The sequence below is a fragment of the Falco punctatus genome (assembly GCF_963210335.1).
Source record: "Falco punctatus genome assembly, chromosome: 10".
NCBI classification, from domain to species: domain Eukaryota; kingdom Metazoa; phylum Chordata; class Aves; order Falconiformes; family Falconidae; genus Falco; species Falco punctatus.
In genome coordinates, this window is record NC_137590.1 from 28,793,504 (window position 1) to 28,818,394 (window position 24,891).

The 24,891-nt window shown below is 38.8% G+C and overlaps 1 long non-coding RNA gene across 9 annotated transcripts in view; it reads right to left on the minus strand.

The window, feature by feature from the left end:
• Positions 1-24,891, minus strand: part of LOC308070597 — a 306,714-nt gene that overhangs the window by 80,454 nt on the left and 201,369 nt on the right. For all 9 annotated transcript variants that reach the window (XR_013930760.1, XR_013930761.1, XR_013930762.1 and 6 more), the window contains one exon: positions 22,123-22,228. This is a non-coding gene — a long non-coding RNA (uncharacterized lncRNA). The remainder of the gene's footprint in view (positions 1-22,122; positions 22,229-24,891) is intronic.

Sequence of the window (24,891 nt, forward strand, 5' to 3'; positions counted from 1 at the left end):
CCTGTGGATCGCTGCTGGGGGACTGGCTGGGCATCGGTCAGCGGGTGGGGAGCAACTGTGTTGTGCATCACGCGGGGGAGCGTTTCCTCCTTCCTCCCTCCCTTCCCTCTCCTTTTCATTATTATTGTATTTTTTATTTTCTTTCCACTATAAAATTGTTCTTACTTCAACCCTCAAGTTTTACTTCTCTTTTTTTTTTCCTTCAATTCTTCTCCTTATCCCACTGGGGAAGGGGAGGCTGTGAGCGAGTGAGCAGCTTAAACCTCAACAAGTGGATGCAAAATACTCAAGGCACAAACTTAAGAGTTCAGATTTAGAAATACCTTTGAATACAAAGGAAAACCTATTGCTTTCCCCATCTATTTCAGAATCCAACAAATAATTTGTTCCTGTTCAGTGTTGCAGACTGCCTGGATAGCAAATTAAAATATCCATCACCTTTCTGTGAGCCCCTAATCAATTCCACCTCCCTCTAAGTGGGGGGGACAGATACACAGCACAGCAGTCAATCTCTTCCAGCTCTGAATGAACAAATACACAAAGAAGGAAAAGAAAGATTTCGGAGGTGGTTTTTTTCTATCTACTAAACACAGATCCTAGAAAGTACTGAGCATTTTAAGACTTTTGGTTCAGAATTACAGTTTGGATTGTGTATCAGCCCATAAGGTGTAAAGAATATGAAGTTACTGAAACTGTTTTAGAAAACTTGTATCTCACAGGAATAGTTTTGCTACTGACACATAAAACCCACCTGTCCTCTTTTATTCTTAGCACCCAGAAAGACTGTTAGACTCCGATTTCATACCAGTGGCTACATAATCCCTAAGCAAAGCTTCGTAATGCATATTCGAGGAATTGTGTTGATTAATAATTTGTTCCTTGTCAATTAATAATCAATATGCATGCTAAAGGCCAGCCTGTCTTCTTAATGTTTGCATTTGTCAGTGTACTAAGAGTCACACTTCTACATCAAAACTTGACAAGTGTTTTACACAGAAAACAGTAAGATTCTGAAAAGCACACAGACAGATGAGATCAGTACTTGGGCACTCAAGTGTCTTCCACTCAGCACTGGAGAAAAGAACTTTCTATAGAATACTAAACCATAAAGAAAAATCCTCCTGACCTTTCAAGCACTTCAGTTGAAAGCAATTCAACTACTCTTTTTGATGAACTGCAAAATCCTATAGCTGAATTAAGTAAGCCATGCATAGTCTTTAGGAAATGAGAAAAGAACAGTTTGAACTTTGGAACTTCATTGAGAAATTAGTAGAAAACTCATCTTAACGGAAAGCTACTATTCAGGGTGATTCTGTCCTCTAAATTAACACTGACTCTTGAAGAGTCCTAGAGAAATATGTGCCACTTCAGCAAGCACTGATCAGTATCTAGAGTGCTGCTGCGTGGGGTTATGCACCATTTTCAACAGCTCCAAAAATCTGAGAAATAAATTGCAAGTTGAGGAAGCCTTCTCTTCTGTAGCTCCTTGATGTAAGTCAAGTTAAGGCTCTGAAATGGCTGCATTTTAAGAACTACAAAATTAACAGAAATACTAGTAACTGCCTACACCACCTCCATGGTGTAGATCACCTCAATGGTGAAGACTAACCCGTTTTAGAGGAAAAAGCAAGACGGTCTGCACCAAGCTGTTAAGAGACAACCTTTCCAAGTTTCCCACGTAACCACACAGGAGTAGTCTTTCCCTAAAACTTCAGATTTACCACCTAGCCTGAACCTGGCAACCAAAGTGACCCATTTTCAAAAGAAAAACTTAACGTCATTAGCAATTACTGAAAATTTTAACCACATATTTTAAATAAATAAATGGCCCGTTTAGGACACAATTACCATTTGCTAAAATGCTAAGAGATGCAGCCCTTCTCTTCATCCTTCCCCCTCACCACCTGAACACACTAGCTGTATCAGTATTATGTTAAACCTCTTATTTTCTGTGTTGAGCATCTTCATGTTTTAGCACTCTTCCAGTATTCAAAAAGCAACCATTTTTTTCTTAGACATTACGCCCCTAAAAGTAATAACACTGCTTTTATTTTGTTTGAAAGAACAAAACATAAGCCATTAATACCAAAAAAACAGAAACAAAACAAGAATGCCCAATTCTGAATCTCTATGCTCAATGACTTCTGGAAAACCTATGAACACGTTCTGGTGACAAGCACATGATTTTAATACACAATATGGTTAGAGAAAGAAGTTGGAAAAAAGGGTATGACGTTCAAGTGTGAGATACATTAAAAGAAACAACATATGCAAAAGGTTTCACAAAAACACACAAATCCACAAAAACAACTTTGACTTTTATCCATGGTGTGTTGTTCAAAACCAGCTCTGTTTCTATGTCACATGGCAGCACTGAAATGTTTTATAATGAAATCAATTACCGCTATACTTTAAAAACCAAGGAAGGTTTTACATGTATGGAATGGTTCAGAGACTTCCCTCCGTAATTGTTCCCCCCCCTCATTTCTTTTTCTGTTGCTGCATATCTTAAAGCAAATAAAATGCTCCTCTGGATAAATGCTGGAAGTGAGATTTTTTTGAAAGTCCACACTTACTGGGATAGCTTTTTCACATTCTTGTTTTGAACTATCCTTCTTTAATCCTATGAACTGCAGTTAAAGGAAAAGACTCCAAAGCATAGCAAATAAAAACAAGTAGGGGCGACAGATCTTTAAAAGTAACACAAGGACATCAGATCAGCAGACTGGTTTTGATAACTATTGCCTTTTAGTCAAGTACTGCTCCCACAATGAGGCAGGACATTTAAATGAGATGTGCAAACACTGCAAGATAGGAAAGCAATTTTTTCCAGTGCTCAGTAGTTTTTAGGAGGAATATTAGTAGCTGCCTGACAGCCTTAACAGTTTGACATAACTCTTGCATTAACAACAGAAAATACATACTCACACACACACCCTAAAGCCTACAGCTCATCACCGTGGTTCAGTACAGAACCCTATTTTATTCCAAATCTGACTTTCTGTATTAGAAGAGGAGAAAACAATGAGAGCTTGAACGCACGGCAGAGCACTGATAAGCAGAGACAAATGACATATAACACATCTTTTGAAATGAAGTCCCCAAAATACAGAAGTTAATTCTGCTACAAGGTAGCACAGAGTATTTAATTTGTTATAAACTAGGGTCTTTACCATGCTGGCTTATTATCTGAGATCTGCAAATCACTGCAGCCCAGTCTTCCCAGGGGTTTGAGCTACAGGCTCAGATCTTCAGAACCTGCTACATTCCTTATTTATGAATTGATAACACTTTGATCAGCCATGCCAGTTACTCTTTCCTCCTCCCTATTTTTGTCTTTCATCAGTCCCTTGAGAAAATTCTGTTTCACACAAATGTATAGAGCAACGTTACATTCCGGTCAATACACTGAAGATTATTTTCTATGTTCATTTCAAACAGATAAAAATCAAATAGACCCCATTACCAAATTTTCCTGACAGTCCCTTCCTTCTTACAAAAAAGCCACACTGCACTCCATAAAGATGGAACTAAAAAACACCTCCTTGCACCCACTTGTAGAAAATACACCTCGTCTTTGAACATCCTGAGGATGTAGAGAATAACATAAGCAAATTCAATACACAGTATAAACAGATAAATTTAGCTGCGTATTTAAGTACATTTCTTAACAAGAGCAGTAAAAGGCTTTTATACGCAGTTGGCAGATTTTCTGGTTAATTTACTGTTTTCTGTGGTGATGGGGTTAACTAACAGCGTGACTGAGGCTTGATCAGATGGCAATCAATACTGCAACAAAACCAAAACATACAGAATACAGAAACTGCATGAAATGTACAGCCAAATGCAGTCGTGACTTCACAGCCTAACCCTCTGCATTTCGCATGACAGAAATGGCGCTCTAAGTCTCCAGGGCTTTTTTTTGCTTTTATTATTTTATAATACTGCGAGTTCCTTAAACAAAGAAAATGAGAAACTATGGAATTAAGTGCATTTCAGAGACATGGGGCTGAGAGAAATTTCCCATTTCCTAAAATGTTCCCCAGTTAGAGGCATCAGCTGTGCATAACCTTGTCTCAAAGACCAAGAACAGATAGTTTTTTGTGGTTATCCTTTTCTAAAATACAGTATAAGAAGTTGAATTTTAACTTAATCATAGAGAATCCGCTCGTTATTCTACTGGCATTCAGATGTAAGGAGGTACAAAACAGATGCGAACTACAGTTGCTTCTACCTGTTGTTGCAGCTTTTAGTGTCCGATAAAAAAAAATATTTTTAAAAGGGCTTTCAATTTTGAGAAGAAATACTGTGCATCTCAGGTGTGAATTTTCAAGTTTCCAGCACCTTGTCACTATTTGGAGAGGAGGGGAGGAGAGAAAAAGTGTCTCATCTTTCTCTCTTGAAATGGGAAGACTGTTTCCTTCCCAGCTATAAATACAAGGGAAAAGTAGATTATAGATGTTTTGCGCTCTTTACCTCAATGCAGCTTCTGGGAGAGTAGGCACTGGCCCAAGAAAAATCAAGGCAAGACCATCTCCACTTCTTATACACAGAAAGACCTTCTTACCTGCCTCATTTCCCTTTAGGTGTCGTAAAACTACACATCAAAAACCCATGGCTCCATAAGAAAACTGTATCTAAACTACCATAGACACCGATATGACTGCCATGTTATATGGATGCTATTGCCATCTTGACAAGGCATGACTGTCTTCACTACTTAAAGCTGGCAATTTAATTATACTGCCAGAATTCAAAGTGTGTTGTGGTTTAACACCAGCTGGCAACCGAACACCACACAGCCACTCGCTCACTCCCCCCACGGTGGGATGGAAAAGAGAATATCAAGAGTAAAAGTGAGAAAGCTCATGGGTTGAGATAAAGACAGTTTAATAGGGATAAAGCAAAAACCATGCACAAAAGCAAAGCAAAACAAGGAATTCCTTTAGCAGTTCCCACGGGCAGGCAGGTGTTCAGCCACCTCCAGGAAAGCAGGGCTCCGTCACACATAATGGTTACTTGGGAAGGCAAACGCCATCACTACAAATGTTACTCACCTTCCTTATCCTTCCGCAAGCTTTATATGCTGAGTATGATGTTGTATGATATGGAATATCCTTGGATCAGTGGGGCTCAGCTGTTCCAACTGTGTGTGTCCCTGACTCCTTGTCCACCCCCAGCCTCCTTGACTCTGTGTGAGCACTGCTCAGCAGTAAGGAAAAAACCTCTGTGTTACCAACACTGTTTCCAGCACAGATCGAAAACACAGCCGCATTCTAGCTACTATCTCAGCCAAAACCAGTGAATGTGTCCATTTTCCTCCTACAGATGATGGGCCTGTCAAAATCTTTAATCAAGGTTTCAGTTGTTATAGTCCTATTAGAGCTTCAGCAGCATGAAAGAGAGAAGAATAATGACACCGTTCCTAAGCTGCTTTTATTTTACCCTGAAGCATCATAAAAAGTCATCTAGCTCCAATTTCCCTGACAAGGCATCAAATAATGGCACAATCAGTGTCACACTGATTAGAGAAATCAGACAAACCAGTGGCCACTGTTGTGTTTCAGAAAGAATAAAGTTAATTCTACCATACGGCTACATTTGGGATTCTTTTGCCTTGTCCACACACAGTAATTACAATTCAAATTTGATATTTATTTTGCATCACAACTAACATGTTAGGATATGGGGGAGATGTGGGATCCCTTCTATCTCACTGAGACAATGACTGGCAAACATTGTGAATATCTACTTTTTCATCAATAAAAAAATAAAGTGAAGTTTCCATGTGACAAGTTACACTGCTACAACTCTTCCTTATTCGTGCTCTCAGATAAAAGCTCACCACCAAAAAAAACCCCAACCAATAAACTGAAGTACAGAGCCAGCTCCTTGTGGAAGAGTCAAGAGTTGGAGAGCAGGCAAGAGTCTAGCTGCTTATGAGTGCAAAACTTCAGCATCAGCCAGATCATGGAATAGTCTCTAATCTCCAAACACAAACTGTCATATTTATCATAGTAGATTATAACCCTAGATCTTATCTAAGATACCCTTTAAAATCTTTTTCAAGGTTTCATTGAGACGCCGTTAGCCCAGAAAACATGTAGTGTCTAATAAAAGCTTTCCAAGAACTAAAAATGAAATACCTATGTTTATTTACGTAAACATTTTGACCACAGCCTACAGAGACCTCAGCATACAATGCAATTACTTGGAGACAGATGGGCACATCTGGTCCTGCAATAAATCACAACAGTTACTCTTGACCTTAAAATACAAGCTACAGTTTACAACAGTTTTTGAACCTGCATTAGCAGGGAAGAAAGCACCACTGCTGTTTTTCTGATAAAGAATCTTCTTGGTTTAAAAATGCATTTGTTCATACAGGGCATTTGCTAGACCTGTGAAGCATTACATCTGTCTAGAATAGTTGGCACTGCTTATTTGCTCAATACATAAATATTAGAAGAGGAATATGGTACAAGTCCAAACACACGAAGACTCTCAAACAAAGTCCTTAAAGTATTAAATATATAGATAGATATATTGGCGTATCTGCCTCTGTTATCCAATAAATAAAACTAAGCTCTTAAAAATAAATGTCTTTTGTGCTTATATATACATGTATATGTTTTATGCATTTATGTATGTTTATCAGACATATATACACACATATATAGATACAGACACACATATATATGTAAACCCCAAGCAAGAGCCTTAGCTGTCTGGAGCTATAAAAAGTGAAATTCATTACTGATGTGTTACAGGAGAATAAGTCAATACACCATCTTGTTCAGTATCTCAGTTCCTTATTTCAGATGCTCTACAGAAAATGAGCTTTTATCCCATCATACCCGAAGTAGTAGACGCTACAGTGGACTGACATTACACTGGAATCCAGTCCCTTAGGCTGACTAGATGTACTAATGCTCAGTGGTTAACATTCTCTGCAAACATGATCTTAAGAAAAAGATTTGCAATGGCATTACCACATTTCTACCAAAATTTCTTCCAAATGTTACCAGCTTGCCTCACTGAAGTTTCATGCCAGTGGTTAATTTTAAATTTTCTTAAATTGGTAAAAAGAAATATCGATACAATGTTCTCCCAATTGGGCTGCACATTTTTTTGAACTGTTCATTAAAATGAGGAGTTCTAGCTGCGTGGCTTCCATCCATTAAGCTACCTAAGCTTCTTAAGAAAGCAAGCCACCAACCATGACTTCTGAGAAAAGAGAAATAAGAGGGTAACTCAGGAGCCTAAATGGTTGAAAAAGCAGAGAGAAATTGATACAAAACTGAGCAGCTGATCCAGAGAAAAGAAGTTAAAGCCATTTCCTGCTGCAATGAAGTGGGACACTTTCCCAAGAGAAATACGTTAACATCAGAAAGTTGAAAGAACACCTTATATCAGTATAGAGATCAAGGCATGTATTCTGGTTTCTAATGTGTGGTGTTACAAGAAAAATAAAGAACATTGGCAATGCCAAAGTTTATATACTGTATGTATACTTCACATACAGAAATTAAGTCAGACTGCAAAATCCACAGACTGTATTCTGAATATACCTGTGCCAGGTTTGCATCTAGCTCAATGTTTTTTGTTGCTTGACCTAATTTTTAGCCTTGTTGGATATAAAATCTATTACCCCATTAAAATAAATAAATAAAAACCTTGAATATAATCCAAAGTATTCACATGAGTACAAACCTCTGGACTCAAACTCTAAGGCTGCTTGAAGCAGCCCGCTCAGAAAACTCAACAATACTCATAAAATACAGTCTTTTCCAAAATACGTACAGAGTCACTGTCAGCATGGATATGGGAATGTAGAGGAATACCTGCTTTGATAAATCCAACATACAAGGCTCATGTTTTATAAAACCAATTTGTCATATTCTATTAAGCCATGAAGTGGCAGGATATCGCTTCTGCCCTATCAAGGCGTAAATCTGACTTTAGTGTATGTATTGAAATTGATCCCGTGCTTCAGAAAAAAACAGCCCTCTGCCATATATGCAAGTCATATTTTTCCTCTGAAACTTCCCACCATAGCTGTTTCTTTTTCATTTCAGAAGCATTTAGACAATACCACGGTTGTAAGATATCACCACATGATGGCTAAATAATGCTTTGTCATATTAAAACATGACATTAGTAGGAGTCAAACTAAAAGCTCTTCCACTGTATTTTCTAATGTCTCGTCATGATTTTTTTAAAAAACAAACACCACAACACAAGACGAAAAAACCCTAAGAATACACTGCCACGTAAACCAAGGTAGAGTTTCAAAGCTGTAAAAATAGAACAGGCACCAAGCTGTTTTCCCAAGCTGTAATTGAAAGCCAGCTTGGCAGGAGGCTGTGTTCTACATGACAACCCACACAGCTTGTTTAGTCTTTGCCATCACCAACACAACTCCCTATCACAAAGCTGGGGACTTAGGAGGCACCACAGGTGCTTCTGCCACTGGATGTGCCTTACACCATCACAGAAGGAAAACAGCCATTTCCTTCTGAAGCAGCTTGGAATACTAGTATCTTCAAACAAAAGTGTGCTGCTTCCATTGGGGGTGGGCGGGTCTAGATTTTGGTTGGTCTGGGTTTAGTGTTGTGGTTTTGTTGGGGTTTTTTAATGCTTCAGGAATTGTTACTCATAGGCTTACTGCAACAGTCAAATAAAACCAGGACCCCAACTTGCTAAAGCCCAAGCTGTTGCAACACTGCAGTCATTCTTCTATATTGCATGCTGCCATACTAAGAATACCTGCCCATGACAGTGCTAAAATCTGTTATTTATTTAAACAAGAATAAGAACGATAACGATGTGTAAATGGCATCCCTAGAAATGCCTAAATTTCACAGAAAGTGAACAAATTAATTGCGAAAAATACACCATTCATGACTAGAGGAAGAACATCGCTTCATATTTGTTGGTTGTTGACTACTTCACTAGTTAATACATTAAGCGCCAAATGCTCTCACACAGAGGATTAGTTCAAACACCCTCACTGGATGTTATTGCAAGTCTTTAAGGAATCTAAAAGATTGGCTAGTCAGATAGGATTTGAACCAAAATTCACTAAAAGCAGTTGAGATCTGGACACTTACTTCTAGGGAGCTGATAATGCTTCCAGCAAACAAAAACAAAACATTGCAATTGACAACTATGTTCAATAAGAAAAAAATTGTGTTTACTGCCCAAGAGGGAAACACCATATATTTTAACAATTTATAAACAGGATGTTAATCACCTCACTTAGCTTTCTCCATGCACTTTAGAGGAAAACCCATCCACTTCATTTTTGAACTCCAGCTTAAGAGTGAAATGAATTGCCCTTTCCAGTCAACAGAGAGAAGCAGATACAAGTGAGTCAAGAAAACTGGTTAAGTGCCTACATGTGAACTCATGAACGCTATTGATGAGGACCCTGAGGTAGCCCATAGCTCAAGAATACCTTTTCCTCTGTTAACTGCATAGCACGAGAAAAGACCAGATATAAAAGACAATACAATCTGTCTGGAGTTTCACTCTAAAAAACAAATAAATAACGAAGCTCAGTTTCATTGACAGTTTAATTTTTGTCTCTTTCTGCCTGTGGAAATTTTTTTAAACCTCCCAGATCATGTCTGGGGCAGCTTTTTGACCTTACAAGGACTCCTGCCATTCTTTTGAAAATACTAAACCAAAACAAAATTAGTCACAATCACATGCAAGAGAGCTATTCAGATCAGTATAAGTTTGATGCATTCCAAATAAAGTAACACCACCCCAAAAATCTAATAGTGATTTCCACTACATAAACTGAGACTTCACAAATTTAGTTCCCAGGACATGCTGAGCACATGCATGGATGCCTCTTGTCAGTCCCTTATAGAGGCCCTCAGTTCTGTAGTGCTGATACGAGAAATTGGTTTAATTAGTGATACAAGCCGAATAGACAAGGAACTGATTTCTCAGAACCCATGTACTAATCCATCACTGACAGCTGGGCCCAACAACATTGCAGTAGGGTAACCTGGGGCAAAAGACACTGGGAGAAAAGGGAATTTAATCCGTTATGTGCCCAGCTAAAGAAGGAATAACTCCATTTTCAGTGCAGATACCAATATAACTAGCCTAAAGTTTGCCACCACAATTCAAAAAGATATTTGAACTCACATGACATTTTAGAAGTGGTGGGAGTTTTTTGTTTGTTTTGTTTAGTTTTTTTAAATTCTATTTGTTAAGACCAAAAATGCTGACATGGTAGATCCTCCAAATTCAGGGCACATCAAAGTGAAAGGTTGTCTACAGAGCAACAGCACTTTCTTGACCCCCTCAGGACTTCCATGTGTCTAGTTGATCCTGCTTTCCCTTCACTGAATCGCAGTTCTGTAGCAACCCGAAGTTAAGCTGACCTACATGCAAATCCTTACTCCTCAACCATCTCTCTCTATAGACAGGTACTTCCCACTGGAGAACAGAACCTTATCAACAAAAAGCCATTCTCTCTGCACTTGGATATATACTTCTCTGTATTGCACAGGGGTGAAGATCTCCAGAGAGCAAATCAAACAATCAAACACTCAACTTGCAGCAAGAGCCTACAAGTCTACAGTAAAGAAAGAACAGATTGCAATGTACACAATCTTGTGTTACTACACCGACACAGGAGACAAAAATTCAATTTTGGGGGTTTGTTGTTTGATTTTTCAACAGCATGTTCTTCCCCAACATAAATACAGTACTCCAACAAGCTTATACTGTATTATATTTACACACACACATACATATAGTCAAACTATGTTTTTTCATGATCCTGACAACTTTCTTTAACAGAACTGAATCTTAATAAAGAAATATTCCACATCCAACACAGGATCTTCCTCCCCTAATACTTCTATAAACACACTTACAAGTTAGAGAAGAACATGCTCATGTTGAACTACATATCATTTTCAACTGTTGCCTTCACTCATTTGATTTCCCACTATATTTGATTTTAAGTGCATATTGCTCCCAGTGAATCTGCTAAGTACAGTTATCAAATGCTCTTACAGAATATTCCAAGTGCTATACAGCAGCAGTTTATTTCCATTTATTTAAGCACAGTAAAGTCATTCCAGTATTATTTGGTTCCCATTAAATATGCAGAATAGTAATCTTCAAATGCCATGCAGGTTAGTCAAAGAAAGGATACTGACGAACTTGGGAAACACCAGACTGTATTCAGAGTACTAAAACAAAACTAAAATACTAATAAAATTTAGCACTTATTTTAAGACTTTTCAGAATTAATCTAAATGATATTTCACAAAGGTAACAACTATGTTCATTTCAGAGACTGAGAAAGCTATCACTCAAATGGTACAACCAACAGCAGAGAAAACAGAGCACAAATCCTCAGACAGCACGTCTCTGCATATCCTCCACAGCTTTACAGCCAGGGACTTGAATATACCTGACAAATGCAGAATATTAACTTCTAGCTCCGGTCACACCACCTGTCAAATTAGTGAGCACATACCAGTGGGTGAGTCCATATTCTTCCTTCTCTAGAATTATCATCTTCTCACTCTTTTACAGCTTATTGCACCACACCAACTCTGAGGTTCAGATTAATTAAAAATAAACCCCCCAAAAACCTAAAACCACCCAGACTCCTAACTCTTCCCACAGTATTTACAATTCATCTTTCTTAGCTCTGATTGGTATCATGATGCATATTTAGTCACGGTTTCTTGTAAGATTTACAAAACATGAAATTAAGAAAGAAGAGATAGATGGCATCTGTGCTTTTGAAAATGCACCTAGCAACAATCTCTACACAGTCATCAATAATAAACACCAAGTTACATGTCATTACTGAAGCTATAACAGAGATGGATCAAAAAAACCTTTGTCATGTCTGGAAAGGAGAGAAAAGACCATAACAAGCTTTTTGATCCATGTGTTTTGTCCCATATTTTTATATATTTAGTTTCCTCATTCTGACCCCACTACTATCCTCCTATTTTGAAAACAGGTGCTGGTTTTAGTAGGCACAGTGTGACTATATAATATAATCTTGACTTTCTTTTAAAATGAGCATTAGGAAGGGAAAAAAATTGTAAAGGCCCTTTGCAAGTCAAAGTCAGACAGTCTTAGTTGCACTTTTCACGCATTCTGAATGTTATGTGTCTAAAAAAACCCAACCAACCAAGAAAATAACCCCCAAACATGCCCCCAAAATAGTCTCATCTTCACTTTTTCTACTTTAATCTACAGGCTGAGCATCTGTTTTTCTCGGAGCTCATTCCACATCAGTTTCTACTGTCTTTGACTACATACACTGAATTAGACTTCAAAATTTCTATCTAATCTTTAACAAAGCCACCAAAAAAACCCAATGCTACTAAAGCAAGAGTAATATTCTAATTCAAGAACAAAACATTTAGGAAGCACTCCAGCCATAAAATGCTAATTCAGACCATTTGTGTGGAAAGAAATAATGAAAAGACTTTTCTCCCTATGAGGGAGGGCCCCATGTTATACAAAACTTTGTTGCATGTTCATCTCATGTAACTTCTCTCCTAGCTACAACTATGCATGTCAGCAAGTCAGCTGGACTGATGCAGAGTTTGCAAGTGTGTGAAAATCTAACTCCCAAATTAAATGGTAAACAGAAAACCTTGAGGTAAAAGGTGGGCATAGGCTTCATTTTTGGTAGAAAAACAGGAGTTGCAGTTCTTCCTGAGAATCCACCTCCTTCCCTTTTCTTCTAACTCTTCAAATTGGGTCCAAAGCATGAGCCATACAAACAGCACTGCTGATACCTTCCCATCTCTTGGTGGCACCTCTGAAGGGTCACGACTGAAATGGATTTTATTTAAATGCATGACATTGCAGAGGTAAGAGACAAAGTGAGAAGGACTTACGCTCTCTTTGCAAATACCAACATGCATTTAACTGAACAGAGAAAATAACCAAGAAAACAAAATTGCTTGTACTTAGATTCTAGAAGATGTGTGGGTTTAGAGGTATTCTTCATAATTATTTTTTCCCTGCCAGTGTGAATAACGGTCACCAACTTCTGTCATGGAACCCGAACGTATTTTTCCCTATTTCATTTACTATTTGTATCCCTTATTCCAAACTGGTTTTCACACCAAAAATATATGGCTTATTTTTTGTGAACTGGAAGTACAAAGCACAATGTTCTCCAGACGTTAACAAGACACTGATATCATGTGGTGGTGCACTTCTCCGGGCTGTCCTATGCCCCGGGAGCTGCCGGCTACCCCTCAGTAGTACTTGGGCAGTTAAGCACCCCTGACTGTATCAACAACTCTTGCTTAACTAAGGCAGAGAACAACACTGCCCGTACCACAAACTGCGTGTAAGGCCTCAACACCTTGAGTGATGAGTTGGGTAGTTAAGCAACACATTGACTGTATGAGTAACTACTACTCAACTGAGGCAGAGAGTGGCACTGCCTGTCTTGGAATTCCTGTTGACTGGTGAAAACAGGGAAGAAGAATGGAAAAGATGAGTTATTCCCTGACAACCCCAGAAAGTTCTCACCAGTTCATAGCCCGAGTGGCAACCAAGTGGAACAACATAATGTTCCTGGAATTTTTGAGAAAATTACCAGCTCAGGTTGCAGTTGGGATGGAAATTTGCTGGTGAGTAAAACCAATCATATCACAGCCTTATGAACAAGGGTTCTAATGTAAGGCCCTATGAGCTCTCCTGGACCACAGCGGGCTGCAGCCGGCATCTCCATCTGAGTGGGACACCACCCAGAGCTCACAAACCACTAAGTCTGCAATAACAGGGGAGACCATCATGGAAAGTAGATGACAGAGCCTGGGCTGATTCCCCTGCTCCTCGAGGGCCAAATGTTCACCCATTGAGGAATGTGACAGCATTCAACGCGACTATTTCACTGAACTTGAGGGCAAGTGTTTGGTAGGTATACCTTTGCTGTAACATACTGCAAGCTTGAAGTAGTTAGGTTATGTAACTTTGTGATCTAAACCAAACTGATTTGCTGCTAAAATCTTATGAAATGTGAATAAACTTTCTTTTCTTTTTTTCTCTCTCTCACCTTTAGATCTAATTCGTTGTCTAAGTCTGAGACCAGGAATAGATCCAGCAACATCTAAATGCTGCAAGAGTTCAGAAAGGAAGGGGGTCTATTCTGAACCCACTGATTCCGTGGAAGGGTCTCCCTTATTCTTTACCCCACTTTATGTATTTCTCCCTTTATAGTCTCAGGCTTGATCAGTGATCTAAGTTTGGAACCAGCCACACGTAAATTCTGTGAGAGTTTAGAAAACTAGGGCGCCCACTCTAAACCTCGTGACTCAACTAGAGGATCTCCCTTACCCATTTATACCTTTGATCTTTAGAAACTGTTTCTGCCTCTGTCCTAATTTGATTTCAAATTGATTTACCTCTGTCCCTTTACTCCATGTAAAAACTAATAGAGTGAATCTTGCCATCGAATCCTGTGTAGTCATGGTTCCATGTATTCATTTTAAGCCTATTTCATTTAAACTTTTTGGCGCTAACGCTTTAAGCGACCTGACCAACTGCTCATTTCGCAACATAGCTTGAGTCAATGGCACTGCCTGATCCCCACTGGAGGGACAGGTGCAAAGTTAGCTTCTTTCCCTCTGTTAGATCATTCACGGAAAAGGAAAACCCAAACCGACACTCCCCTGCTGACAGAATTAATCACAAAGGATTTGTCCAGTCTGATGCTGAAGAAAATGAAGATATGAGATACTACTGTTAATAAAACCAGTGACAAAAAAAGTTCCTAAAACTGAAACCAACAAGACTAAAGCATCTAAGCAATGAAATAGTTGGGTAAAGAAAAACAATGTAATTGCTTCCAGGATTATTTTAGCTTAACCATGTTTGCGACTAAACACAAGCATTACTGTTTGAAGAGTCAAGAGTCAATTTAACAACTAAACTACCTAACAGAAAGAACTATTTGACCACTACTAAGCATATTTCGATTGTGAAGGCTAATATTTATAAAATAGTAAAGAGAAGCTTAGACTCTTGCCACCATTTCAGCTCTAAAACACAAGCTCCTCAGTAGTCTTTACAACAAGAATATGAGTACAAAATTAAAGCAGTATGTCTTCTCTGTATACAACTTTGTGCGGTATCTGTGCAAATTAAATAGAACATTTTTAAGCTATGCTCTAAAGGGTGGCCTACAAAGGATACATCCTTTCAGAAATAATCTGAGATGCTGTTCTGCAGGATAAACAGTCCGACTCACTGAATTAAAAGAAAGGGATACAATTGAGTCATTTGCCTCGTGTTTCTATCTGAAATAATTTTTTTATCACTTCAAATTACTCTGTAACAACAGAATAAGGATTTCAAAGGAAAAAGGAAGACACTGATTCAGAAATGCAAGCTTTGCTTTTACATGGATTCCCTAGCAATACAAGACACAAGGGCATACATGAGAAGAAAGTTACATAGATGTCAAATTTTGTAAGCAGAAAATGTGTAGAAATAGTTTCTCAAATATTTCCACTAGACAACTGTAGTTCTTTAAGCATGTATCAGCTACTGTTACTGATACTTTTCACCATTAAGTTTTTATTTTGCTGGCTGTACAGAGCTTTAATTCTTGTCATCATTTCTGTAACTATTCACCTTTGTTACTCAGTTGAGTTTTTAAGTATTCTAGGTAAACGTGTGCCACTTAATCTGCGGATATACTTGATTCAGAGAGATGGTCAGCACTATTTCAGTGTGGCGGGGGGGAAACAGGGAATGGAGAGAAACCAACCTGTTCTTCCTGACACCTACTTTGTTAGTCTTCCATCTGTCTGCCTTCACTGCACAGTAATACCTACCCTGATTTTCACACAATTTACATACTTTGAATAGAGAATTACCCCAGTAACTTGCTACAATTCTGAAAAGAATAAGAGATCCTCAAATGGTCATTTATTGATTTTAGCACTGAAAATATTCCACCTCAGATTTTAACTTCAAGTCCATCTTATAATCACCCCTCCAAATACTAGAAATACTCTAAATAAAAACTAATGCTAAACAGTTAGAACTGAGCAGCAAAGATGCGTAAGAAGTCTGATTCACTCCTATTTTCCCCCCATGTGGAATTTATTTTTTTTATGAAGTCCATTTTCCTAATAAGCTAAAGTACAGAGGTTATGTTTTTGACTGTTTCCAGAAAATTTATCTTTTTCCCTGTGTTAAGCCAATCATCTTCTTTTTCCCAGTACTTCTACTCCTCACTTTTTTTTCCTCCTTCCCAAAAAGATCACAGCCTACCCTGGTCCCCTCCCACAAAAAGGCAGGGGCAGGGGGAGGGGGGGGGGATGGGGGGACGGAACCTTGGGTTCTTAGTTCAAAGGTCAAGGATAGGAACACCAAGAGGGATTCTTGTCATCCAAAATCCAGAAATACAGGCCACTGGAGCTTTTTTATTTGCTACCTGGAACACTGGGAGGAAAATTCATGGAATGCACAGGCTCTGCCTTGCTAAAACTCAGGCAAGTAAGGTGGCAACGAGCTATCCCCTCCACAGCCACTGGAAAGCCACTGCAAGGATGCACAGCTGCAATTCTTTCAAGTGTACCATACAGCTGGTGTGAAAGAATAGGATTAGACATTAATGGAGATGCTACAGAGAGCTTTGTTATTTCAGCAGTACAACAGACATTAAATTTATTCACCAATACAGAACTTTAGCTTAGAAGTTTATTAGAGGGAAGGAGAAGCATCTGAAGGAATAGCTGCTGGAGATATTTCAGTCCTTCCACTCTAGGCTAGTAATTCACTGGCACTGACAGGTGGGTCCTTCAAGGATTATGGTGGCATCTACATCATCATAACACAGCATCTCTGCAGCATAAGCATTGGACAGATAAGTAAGTACATGGAAGTCATCCTGTCAAAATACCCAGGGCTGGGCTTATTATCTGAACCTTGATGAGTCTAGAGTGTTTTTCCCTTTAACCCTTTCTACCTTCACTTTTCCCCCCAGCTATTTCAAAACAACAACAAAAAACCCACACAAAACCAAAACACATAGAACTCCAAACCAACAAATGCACACACTTCCACCATCTACTTCTGTGCCCAAATCTAGACTGGAGGTATTATCAGTGAGCCATATCAGTTTAATTTGGATTGCAGACTCTAAGAGGCAAGAATAATCTCTTAACATTATTGTAAGCTCCATACTCTCATACTGTTCATCTTCCTTATATTATTATTCATAAAATTTTGCAACTGCATGACTTAAAGGAGAGAAAGATCTGAACTTCCTTGTACTTCAAGGGAATTTAGCACTGAGTGCTCATTTTTTCATTGACATAAGTAAGCCATTCTCCAAATTGAGATCTAGAGATTAATTCAGCTAAAAGACACACTTTTAGAGTTCCTGAGTGGCTCTTTCATTGCCACTTACAGATATTAGCAGGTGCATATTTTCCAACTATTTCATGGCTTCAAACTTGCACACAAACAGAGATTTGCTGAGCTATACAAGAACTGAGGTGCCTCAATTGTGTGAGGTCTAAACAGTAATATCGAAAAAACACTTATTCTGAGAGACTTTTCTCTTTCTCCAGGAGTACCACATCAGATGAAACACTTTTCTATATTCCTTTCATATCTTTGAATGGGTCCATTGCTTTTTCCTTACTCTTCTAGGAGGACTAATCTCATTGCCTCATCTACATTAATTCCTATTACTTCTCTGTTGCTGTGCTACTGCAGAACTACTTCCATTTGCAGTTACATACCATGGCTAATGACATTCCCCATGCTTTGCTATATAGCAAATATATTTAAAAAAACCTTATTTTAAATTGATATATCAGTATTTCTTCTTTTGAGATTTTGTTTTCCCCGTTGAAAGATTTAATCCTCTTCATAGCAACACAAATTCAGACTTTGATGCCAGAAAGGGCCTAAGTAGCTGTTCTGCTAAACAGGATGTAGACTGCAGAGATTCTCCAGATGATTCTCTTAGCCAATCCATAACTTTCAGGCAAACAAAAGCATGTCTTCCAGAAAATTGCATTTTTCTAATGCTTAAGAAAAAACACAATGCCAATCTGCAATGAGTTACCGACTTGCATGAGCACACAACAGCCACTTTCTGCCTTCCTACTTCACCCACTTCACTTGAAAACCAAGGAAAAAATACATCCCTCAAGGGAAGCAGATTTTGCATCCAAATTATCTTTTCAGGCACATAAAAAGACAAATCAAGAATTTAAGAGAAACCGAGTCAGCATATTTTCCAAGCAGTCTGCTTGAAATCTGGTCTGCAGATTTATATAACTACTTGCTTTCAGATACAAGGATAATGAGAAACCCCCTGAAGGAAGTCCCTTATGAATACCCCAGACATCATTATCCAGGGAAGAAGAACTGAAGCCACATGAGATATAATTATTGATGTTTTCTTGCAATTACAGAGAGCTGTAACTTATATTCAATAAGCTGAGTTTTGCAATGTCTTTCAAGTAGAGCATAAACAGTAATATTTCCAACAGCAAAAGCCATGCCAGTGATTAGCCATATTCTTTGTTTTAGAAAATACATTCCAGGTTCAGTAAAAACGTTTTGCATTCACAAGAAAAATTATAAAGTTTTCAGCCCAGAAGTTAATCTAATTTTTTTAACTTGACATGAGATCCCTTATGGCGTTGATCTCGGTGAGGCTTTGAAAGACTTTACTGAGGTAACAACGAATTAAAAAGGACACCCGTATCTTCTGACATTGGAGAAGTGTTGGTTTTTTAATTAATCTAAAGGATTTGTGAATCTGGAAAAGTGGCCATGGTTCTTATCTTAATTCATTTAATGAACTTTGCTCAGAGTTTGTTTTAAGTGTTACCATTTAATATGAGTTAATATTGATTTTATTTTTTTAAAAATAAACACATTCACTGTCAGAACATAATACAGTTTCAGATTGAGAAAGTGAGGGGAAAACAATACATGAAGTGATTAAGTAGTTTTACAAACTGGAGCACATGACCCCTTCTTTGTTGCCCAGCTTTTAGCATGACAAGTACATTTAACAATTTCACATGCAAAAATCTGTAATCAAAACAACAGGCAGAAGAAAAATTCAATACACTTATCCATAAGTTTTTCCTTGAGGTTTACAAAGTCTGACAATATTGTATAAGACCACCAAGACTGGAATTTTACTTCTTTTCTTTGTATTCCGCACTCTACTTTGGCAGTGATTCTAGGTCAAGTCCTGCATTACTTGGTCAGGCAAAACTCCCCAGAAACTGGCAAACAGGTGTGTCTCACAGCTGTTCAACATTATAGTTAAGAAACAGATTTGTGCTTTAAATAACACAAGGGCACCTCTCACAGAATTCACCTACTACTTGGTGTGGAATACTGCTGTCATCTCATTTCATATTACAAGATTCATGTGTCAACTTTTCTACGTGAAAAAAGATATTTTCCTATGCTAAAGTTAGATAAAATGATAGTTTAGGATGCAAACTTTTCAAGGGTCAGAAAATTACAAAGGTATCATCCCTTGTTCAACAATAACTCTGTATATGTGTTAGATTTGCTCTCACAGGAGCCCAAACTCCTTAAGTTTCACAGGCCAGACCATACACGAGGCAGTGGCTGTGCAGGACCAGTTCTCCAGGTCCATTACCACCTTCTTCTGCCTTAGATGGCATCTGTCAAATATAAACAGTCCTCCGTATAGAAAACAGTATAGTTCTCTATACACAGGTATATATATATATATGTAGAGAGAGGTATACTATAAAGTAGTATAGACTCTACTACTAAGAGCTATGTAGAGGACTCAGTCTTAATGAGCCTTATGGTATTCCTCAGATAATCCCCAAATTGTTGAGGCTGGTCATTGAACTTGTTACTGCAATTAATTATTTGATACTTCAATTCTTTCTTGGGGAAACCCAGATGTTTATGGAAAAATGCTTGTACGTTACTTAACTGCAACACACAGAAAATCAGAGACTGTAACTTAGCATCCAGACGTTTTACTGTAACTTCATCTTTTAATTTCTATAGCAAGTAAGACTTTAGGTTTATGTGAAAGAGGTACTCAAGAATGAAATGAAAATGCTCACACAACTCAATATTAATTCATTTCATTACACACCTACATGCTTTGTATTACCCAGAGAATATAGAAAAGCATATACAGTTTAGTGTAGAAAAGACAAGGGAAACCTGTGAAAGAAAAGAAAAATAGATAGAAGGGACATGCTGAAATCACCAACAGAGAATCACATACCCTTTAACAGCCACCTAGAGAGAGGCTGCCAGAAAGCATTGACTGCCTGATTAGAAAAGGATTACTGCCAAAACCTGCGCTTTCATATGTGACCAGGGTCAACATGAGGCCAAGGAACAGCTTCATGAGCTATCACATCAGGAGACTGTGGCATAATACATTTGGCCATATCATGCCTGTTTTCATTGGTATCAGACCCATTCTACCGCACTAGAACACTACAGCTTCACCAAGGCCTGAAGTTTCAAAAATTTGCTATGCTTCATTTATCCAGATACCGGCGCTGGGTTACATCACAGACACTGTTTCTAATACCTCTTGGCTTTCACAAAAATGTAACTTTCAAACAAGTAACTGCTGTTTAGTTCTCATATACTAATTATCATTGACTGAAACAACAATAACTTTTTAGACTTCTCTTATTGATCTAAGGAGTCAGACTAATAAATCTGGGGTTTTTTTAACATATTTCAGGGAAATAAATCTATTACTGTGATTTCTTAACCCATCTCCAGAGCAGTATTTAAAAAAAAAAGCAATTATTCCTTCTCACACGCTTTCATCACCATGTACATGACTGTTATTCAGCTGAGACAAAATGTAGAATAAAGGAGTAAGCACATGTCACTACCAGATGTTATGTGAAGTAGGTTAAAAACCCTAAAACATGGTCATGACATGTTTAACTCTTTTCTTCTACATTTTGATTCAGCTGATGAAACCATGAAGTGGCCATGAGAACACAGGTTAAGATAGTCTCCACTTTCTTTTAACCACTTGAAAACCTGAAGCAAACACCCTGGGGCAAGTTAGTAAATGGTTAATTTAACATATAGCAGCAGTATTAAGTCACTATCTCCAAAAAAGGTTCCTGTCTTATTTCACCTGAATAATGGCTCCAATTTCACAATTTATTTTATCATAAAAGCACCAATGCAGAAGCAGCAGTATAGAATTGTGACATAGTTTTATACACATATTAAAGTTTATACAGCTTAAAACTCTATGTTGTACTACAGCAGTATTTCATTACTTCTAAATTAATTGCCCAACCAGGAAGTCATAGATCCCCAACTAAGCTTTCATGACAAGTACAAAATAACAGTATCAACACTACAAGCCCACTAATGACAAGCAGCTGGCATCTGCAAAGATTAAAGAATCCTCACCCTCCTTGAGCCTTTTCTTTGGGAGTAGTCACAGAGTTTGAAGACAAATAAAATGACTTCATGGAGCTTATAAAAGAAAAAGAGAATGAGAGAAAGCTAGCCTTCTGGAAAGAAAAAGCAGGGAAAGATAAAGTTCCCTCTCACAACAGGGTAGCAAATTGAATGTACTTCTTTATCTTCAATTACTTAAATACTTAAATTCATCTTGCACTTCTGTTCTCATCAGAAACTCATGCAAAAGTCTGAATGGCTGTGGGCCAACATCTCCTATTTCTCTTACCTAGGATGAGACAACTAGAACCACAAATAAGGGGGTCATCACCCTATTAAGATCAGCAGCACAGCTCTGCACAGCTTGCTGTCAGGGCAGCAATTCAGTAGATTACCAGGTGTAAACAAATGAGAATAAAAAAACTAAGTGGAAAGTTGTGATAATTTTGTCTTTTTGGGCACACAACAAATAAACAAGTTTTTTTGATATATGATATAATGGCTACTTTATCCAGTAGTCGCGGTTTTCTAAATTACCTCAGCATATTTTTAGATTTTGTCAGTTATAACATTACTTAAGAAACAAGCTTCACTCATTGTGCACTCTGAAACTCCTAGAATTATAAAGGCAATGTCTGAAAACACAGTCAAAAAAACAGATACTGATCAGTCACTAACCTTTTTATCTCTCTCCAGTCTCCTCACAAAGTGATGCCTTCTCAATAACTTAGCAGGGTCTCAACTTGCAAGGATGGGAAAAAAACGCCAGTGCAACCAACAGGTCCTAAAAAAATAAACAATCATCACTCAGTACTTAATGAAAATACCACTTTCAAAAGGCTAGACGAAGGAGAGTGAGAAAAAAAAAAAGACTACAAACAGAAGTGGAAAAGTACAGGCAATCACAAAAAGCGAAAAGAACTCTTAAGTAATAACTAGCCCGTCACTATAAGGACACTTATCTTTTATACAGGTCTTGATCCTAGAGCAGGCTGAACTGGAGAGGATTTATGATTAAGCTAATTTTTCTGCCTGGTTCCCAGAGCAGAAGGATTTAGCTGTAGTCACTAGCACCAGCGTACAGAATCACCCAATGCCCTGCCAGGACAGGACAGCTAAGAGTACAGATAATGCCAGACTACAACCTACTACCATACCACACTAACGGTAACAATGACAAATGAGTCATTTGACAAACATTGGTCTGTCAAACACAATACAATACAACAGAACACAACACAAAAGCATACATACTGTACCTTTTCCCTCAAACTTCTACACCAGCTCTGCTCTGCTCTCTAGTCCCCACAGCAATGCCCTGGCTCCTGCAGCTGTGCCTGCCAGTGGCCTCACCCCAGCTGCATGCCATGATACCTAACTCACTGCACCTGGGGCGCTCCTTCACTCTCCTTCCCCCCACTGCTTCATAACCGACTTTTGGAGGTCTCTGCAGCTTGCAGTCTCTGTTGTTGATCTGAATTGGTTTACTGTAACAAAAGAGGTACGCAGGGCAAGTTTTCCTGTGTTCAGACACAGTGGTGAGAGACACCTTACAAAACTCTTTCTTTGGGGAGATTAAGTACCTAAAATTTTTTTGTGTGCCTACTCTAACAAAGAACTTGCTGCTTTTAAGAATCTCATGAGTTCTGATTTTGAGAAGGTCAGTACAAGAAACCCCTTAAGGATTTACGTTCACGTTTCTGAGACTACCAAAAGGAAAAATTTTAAGTATGAAGGACAGACTCATTACAGTCTAAAGCTACGAAGGGGTGTAAAGCAAGAATGTGCTCTACGTGGTTAGAATTGTTTTGGCTCTTAATTACTACTGCTTTCCCTAAAAGCTTTAAAAGAACCTTAATCATGTAACATTAAAATCTCTAGATTATTTTAAAATAATTTTAATTCAGGCCTGCAGTTGAAAGATTAATGGGAAAGCTGGCTATAAAACACTACTGAACAGATGCTTTTTGTTTGTTTATGTATGATGATTTTCCTGGGACAATTATTTTTTCAAGGTTATTTAATGTTTACTGATACCTGCAGTTTAAAAAAATCAAGAGAAGGCACTGGTTTATATGTGATATTTTAGCTTGTGTTGGGTTTGCACGGCAAGGTTTTGGTAGCACGAGGGATGCAGGGGTGGCTTTTGTGAGAAGGTGCCAAAAGATTTCCCTATGTCAGATAGAGCCACTGGCCAAAGCTGAGCCAACTGGCGACAGTGGTAACACTTACATGATAATGGATTTAAGAAGCAGGGGAAGAAAACCCAGCCCAACAGCAACTGCAGCCAGAGAGGAATGAGAATCTGTGAGAGACACAACTTTGCAGCCCCCCAGGTCAATGCAGAAGGAGGGGCTCCAGGCACTGGAGCAGAGATTCCCTGGCAGCCCGTGGTGAAGACCGTGGTGAGACAGGGTGTCTCCCTTGGCCCATGGAGGTCAAAGGTAGAGCAGATATCCACCTGCAGCTCGTGGAGACCCCATGTTGGAGCAGACGCCTGAAGGTGGCTCTGACCCGTGGGAAGCCCAGGCTGGAGCAGGTTTGCTGGCAGGATGTGTGACCCTGCGGGGACCCAGGCTGGGGCAGGGTGTGCCTGGAGGCCGGCACCCCCTGGGAGGGACCCACACTGGGACAGTTTTTGAATAACTGTAGCCCATGGGAAGGACCTGTGTGGAGAAGTTCACAGAGGACTGCTGTCCCCACTCTGGAGCGGGGAAAGCATGTGAGGAGGAAGGAGCAGTAGAGACAATGTGATGGACTGACCATAACCCCCATTCCCTCTTGCCCTGAGCCCCTCGGGAGGAAGAGGCTGAGAAATCGGGAGTGAAGTTAAGCCCAGGAAGAAGAGAGGGGTGGGGGGAAGGTGTTTCAAAATTTGGTTTTTCTTTTTACCCTACTCTAATTTGACTAGCAACAAATTAAATCAGTTTCTCCAATTTGAGTCTGTTTTGCCTGTGATGCTAATTGGTGAGTGATCTCTCCCTGTCCTTATCTCAACCCACGAGACTTTTGTTGTATTTTTTCTCCCCCTGTCTATTTGAGGAGGGCAGTAACAGAGCAGTTGGGCACCTGCCCGCCAGCCAAGGTCAACCCACCACACAGTTGTTCAAGTACCTGCACTGGTTACCAGTGTTACTCGTGTCAGGGCTCCCATAGAACTAAACTGACTTGGGCATGTTGAATGTGTGAAGTCTCTCCTTGTCTGGAATGAAAATTTGCCTCTAAGTTTTTACAAGGCACAAATGAAAAAAATTTAACGATAAGCTACAATAGTGTAATTAATTCTCAGGCTGACAATGGAGTGAGAGCCAACGTGCTGTTTGGCTGACAAAATGATCAAATTATGATCTACTGGTGTGAATTCACTGTGCAGGCCAACAAAATATTAGTGGAATGTAAGGTTAAGGCAAGATTAATGTGTAGCGATATTTAGACAGACATATGCTG